This window comes from Anolis carolinensis, chromosome 1 (assembly GCF_035594765.1).
Source record: "Anolis carolinensis isolate JA03-04 chromosome 1, rAnoCar3.1.pri, whole genome shotgun sequence".
NCBI lineage: Eukaryota > Metazoa > Chordata > Lepidosauria > Squamata > Dactyloidae > Anolis > Anolis carolinensis.
In genome coordinates this window covers 289887316-289892897 of record NC_085841.1, presented here as the reverse complement: position 1 = coordinate 289892897, position 5582 = coordinate 289887316, and positions in this window count along the sequence as shown.

Sequence of the window (5582 nt, the reverse complement as noted above, 5' to 3'; positions counted from 1 at the left end):
CCCATCGCCTCCAAGGCCTTCCCCTTCGCTCAGGCACAAGGAGAAGCAGCAGCAGCAAGGCGCGTTCCCCCCTTCTCTCTCTCTCTTTGCATGCCCATGCAAATAAGGACTAAGGATTGCCTCCCTCTCTTTTTTTTCCAAGGGAGCTCCAAATTGTCTTTCCAGTGGATCAGGCAGAATACAGTATATTTAATAATAATAATAGTAACAACAACAACAACAACAAGAATAATAGACAGGGCTTAGGCAACTGGTGCAGAATACAGTAACGAAGGAGGCCAGGGCCACACACAGGCACTTTGAAACAGCTCAGATGAACTCCTTCGGGTTCTGGGTTGTTGAGTTTTCCGGGCTGTATGGCCATGTTCCAGAAGCATTCTCTCCTGATGTTTCGCCCACCACCTCTATGGCAGGCAATGGCATCCTCAGAAGTTGTGAGGTCTGTTGGAAAATAGGCAATGGCGGTTTTATATATCTGGAATATTCAGAGTGGGGGAAAGAACTCTTTGTTGGAGGCAAGTGTGAATGTTGCAATTAATCACCTTGATTAGCATTGAATAGCCTTGCAGCTTCAAAACCTGGCTGATTCCTGCCAGGGGGGATCCTTTGTTGGGAGGTTTTGATGGCTGTTGGAAACTAGGCAAGGAAAGCTTATACTGTATATCTGGAAAGTCCAAGGAGGGAGAAAGAACACTTCTCTGTTGTAGGCCAGTGTGAATGTTGCCATTAGCCACTTTGATTAGCCTTGTAGCTTCAAAGCCTGGCTGCTTCTTGCCTGGAGGAAATCCTTGGTTGGGAGGTTGGGAGGTAAGGGAGGCCTATATATCTCTCCAAGGTCCAGGGTAGGAGAAAGAACTCTTTGTTGGGGGCCAGTGTGAATGTTGCAATTGATCACCTTAATTAGCATTGAAAAGCCTTGCACTTTCAAAGCCTGGCTGACTCCTGCCTTTGGGTTCATTTTCGGAACCCCATATATTATAATCCCACGATTCAGGAAGGAAGGTTCTGGGGGAAACCTAGAGTTGCTGAGCCAGGACGCCCCTTTGCTTGAGATCTTGGGGTGGGGTGGTTCAAGAAGCATCCTCTTCATTTGGCTGTTTAAGGGGTTTCTCTTGAAAAGGGGGGGATCTTAGTTCCTACATCTCCCTCTCTGCAGTCGGCTGCAACCTCCAGCTCAGTTCCCTCCCTCTAAATGCCGCCTTTGTGCCCATCTTGGAAGGAGAAATGTGGCTTCCAACTTGAGTTTTGGATGGAAGGGGGTGGGAGAATCAACCCCACTGATCCCAGAGGTCTGGCTGGCATTCTGCAGGGAAAGGCCACGCCACATGGTGGGTCCACGTGGCCTTCCAAAACTGGCAGCTGGAGCCCCAAAAGTTTCCTGATTTCACCCCCACCCCACTCCAATATTTGAAAAGACCTCTAGATCCTATGGCTAAAACACTGGAGGAAGGTTTTCAGCCATTCATTTCCGCAGGGCGACCTGTTGGGTTGAATTACAGGCGCAGAGAGATTCTGCTGGTATTAAGGGAAGCAGAGGAAGAAAATCCTATTTTGGAGGTGGGGGGAGGTGAGGAGAAATTAAAACAACAGCCCCCCCCCTCATTCTCTCTCCCCCCTCCCACAGCCATGTTTCTAATATTGACTTGCCAAGCCTGATTTATACTTAATATTTGAGGCAAAAAAAAGCCTATAGTTAATATTTGAGGCAAAAATTTGCTCATTTTCAACAAGGCGGAAGAAGTTGACGACATTATCATCATGGGAAGGGGTTGACTTAGCATTAAGGCAGGCATGGGCAAATTTGGGCCCTCCAGGTGTTTTGGACTTCAACTCCCAGCATTCCTAACAGGCTCAGGCCCTTTCCTTTTCCCCCTCAGCCGCTTAAGCGGTTAAGCGGCTGAGGGGGGAAAGGAAGGGGCCTGAGCCTGTTAGGAATGCTGGGAGTTGAAGTCCAAAACACCTGGAGGGCCTAGGTTTGCCCCGGGTTCTGGCACCAGCAGGCCCCACAGCTTCTGGGGCTGATGATCTGTTTCAAGAACAAGCCCTGGGTGGTTTCCTGTGCGACTCCCTCGCCTTGCCTCCAGGGCGCCTTCGGGCTGGAGTGGAGCCTCGAGGCAACTCCCCGCAAATTCCAGGCACGCCTTGGGATGCAAAATTCAAGGATATGTGTTGTTTAGGGCTTTCATGGCCGGAATCGCAGGCTGTATGTTCCAGGAGCATTCTCTCCTGACATTTCCCCAACATCTGTGGCAGGCATCCACAGAGGTTGTGAGGTCTGTTGGAAACTAGGCAGATGGGGTTTATATATCTGTGGAAAGTCCAGGGTGGGAGAAAGAACTCATGTCTGTTGGAGGCAAGTGTGAATGTTGCAAGTAATAACCTTGATTAGCACTGAAAAGCCTTGCAGCTTCAAAGCCTGACTGATTCCTTTCTAGGGGAATCCTTTGTTGGGAGGTGTTAGCTGGCCCTGGTTGTTTCATGTCTGGAATTCCCCTGTTTTCAGAGTGTGGTTGACAACCTCAACCAGAGAAGTCAGCCATAGCAGAGCACTTAATGAACCAACCTGGACAGGACACAGCGTATTATTTGAGAACACAGAAATGCTGGACTACTCTCACAACTACCATGTCAGACTACACAGAGAAGACATTGAAATCCACAAGCATGTGGACAACTTCAACAGAAAGGAGGAAAACATGAAAATGAACAATACCTGGCTATCAGTATTTTTAAAAAACTCTAAAATCAGGACAGTAAATAAAGAACAACAGTGAAAACAGGAATTCTAGACAGGACATAATCAAGGCCAGCGAACACCTACCAACAAAGGATTCGCCCAGGCAGGAAGCAGCCAAGCATTGAAGCTGCAAGGCTATTCAATGCTAATCAAGGCAGCTAATTCACACTTGCCTCCAGCAGACAGAATTGGAGTCTATAGTCTGGAATTTACAGAGTTGGAGTTTACAGTCTGCAGGATGCAGCCAGGCTTTGAAGCTGCAAGGCTATTCAATGCTAATCAAGCTGGCCAGTTGCAACATTCACACCTGCCTCAGGCAGACAAGAGTTCTTTCTCTCAACTTGGATATATAAACCCCACGTGACTAGTTTCCAACCGTCCTCACAACCTCTGAGAATGCCTGCCATAGAAGTGGGCGAAACGTCAGTAGAGAATGCTTCTGGAACATGGCCATACAGCCCGGAAAACTCACAGCAACCCAGTGCTTCCGGCAAATGAAGCATTCGACAATACAATAATGATGCTGATAAATGAAATATGGGGTGTAGGGGTGCTTTAGGAATCCCCACCTCCGCATGTGTAAAAGCAAGGTGAGACCTGAAGGAACTGCTGCTTTTTTAAAGAAACACACACATGCAAACCCTGGAAAGATTTTAACAATGGAAAACATTCACGGAGCGGCGGAGGGAGGCAGGGAAACAGGCAGGGAGGGCGGGCCGGAGAATGCCTTTCAAGTCGCCGACCAGGTATCTCGCTCAAGGTGAGATTCCACCTACACATGTGGGAAGTGGTTTGTTTAATTTATGACATTCTTGCAAACAAAAGAGAAGGGCTGCTCCTGCGGCTGCTTCCCGGCGCAGGGACCGGGGCGAAAGTGCGCGCCCGCCGACGGACGCACGCACGCACGTGGGGAAGCCGCGCTCTGGGGGTCCCTCTAGCCTAGCTCGAGGGGGAAACAGGAAAGCGTTTCCCCAGGAAATACAAAGAGGGGGGGCAGAGGGGGGCGAAGGAGCCCCTAAACCGAACCAGAGCTTTGCGCTGCGTGTCTGAAACCCACCTCGAACCAGCGCCGCACGCGGTCCCCCCTTCCTCCCCCCAACCTACGTCCCACACGAGGCGGTTCAGCTTCAATGTCGGTGAAACGGCAACCATTCCTCGCTTGAGACAGAGCCTTACTCTTACTCTCAATGCCACGCAACCCGAGGAGTTGCAGTTTGCCGAAACACCAGCACGCTTTGCCAGAGAAGGCTTATAGACCACGTGGAACTACAAGTCCCCGAATTCCCAAGCATGGAACCGCGACAACTGGAGTGGTCTGAAACAGTTTAGATTATGTGTCAGAAGCAAACCGAGGGTACAGTTGTAATGTATTTGAAAAGACAAAGTTAAAAACTTGGCATTCTACTCAATGTCCTTTGACCAGTAGCTGGCCACTTGGAGTGTCTCTGGTGTTGCTGTAAGAAGGTCCTCCATTGTGCATGTGGCAGGGCTCAGGCTGCATTGTAATGGATGGTCAGTGGTTTGCTCTTCTCCACACTCACATGTCATAAATTCAACTTTGTGGCCCCACTTTTTAAGGTTGAATCTGCACCTCGTGGTGCCAAGTCACACATTTTTCTGTGAGTCCAGTAGGGAATCTGTCATTCGGTATCAGCCATGGATAGAGGTTCCGGGTTTTAGCCTGCCACTATTGGATTCTCGCTTGCTGAGGTGTTCCTGAAAGTATCCCTGTAGATCTTAGAAAACTATTTCTTGATTTAAGGCCTTGGTGTGCTGACAGATATCCAAACAGGGGATGGGCCAGAGATGTCAATGCCTTGGTCCTTTCATTGCTGGCTGCTACTTCCCGGCAGATGTCAGATAGTGCAGTGCTCGCTAAACAGTATAATTCCTCCAATGATGTGGGGAATAGACATCCTGTGATAAGGCAGCATGTCTTATTAACAGCCACATCCACTGTGTGGTGAGATGTATTCCAGACTGGGCATGCGTATTCAGCTGCAGAATAGCAAAGCGCAAGGGCAGATGTCTTCACTGTGTCTGGTTGTGATCCTCAGGTTGTGCCAGTCAGCTTTCGTATGATATTGTTTCTTGCTTGATAGTCAAGCACTGCTTCTTGTAAGTCAGGGCACGGTCCAGGGTAACTCCCAAGTATTTTTGGTGTGCTGAAATGCTCTAGTTGTTCTAGTGCAGTGGTTCTCAACCTGGGGTCTCCATATGTTTTTGGCCCTCAACTCCCAGAAATCCTAACAACTAGTAAACTGGCTGGGATTTCTGGGAGTTGTAGGTCAAAAACGTCTGGGAACCCCAGGTTGAGAACCACTGCTCTAGTGGGATTTCTTCCTAGGTAATCCTCAGAACTGGAGATGCTTGTCTGTTCTTAAGGCAAAAAGCGAACATCTAGATGGATTAGGGATCAGCTGGTTTTCCCTGTAATAGGCAGTGAGAGCACCTAAAGCTTCGGAGAGCTTCTGTCCAACCATTTCAAATCTCCCTGCTTGGGTGGTGATGGCATGATCGTCAGCATAGATGAAACTCTCTGTCCCTTCTGGCAGTGGCTGATCATTTGCGATGATCAGAGTTTAGATGCAGCCATGCAATCCGGTGGGGGCGAACTTTGCGGGTGCATGCACACTGTGGAATGAACGCAGTTTGAGATTACTTTCAGGTCTACAGTTCAATGGTATAATAACAACTTTATTTATACCTCACCATCACTCAAAAGGGACACGGGGCGGGTTACAAAAGCATGTAGTAGTGCAGCAGAATATACAAAGTACTGTACAGTAAAATAGGTAAAGGTAAAGGTTTTCCCCTCACGTTAAGTCCAGTCGTGACCGACTCT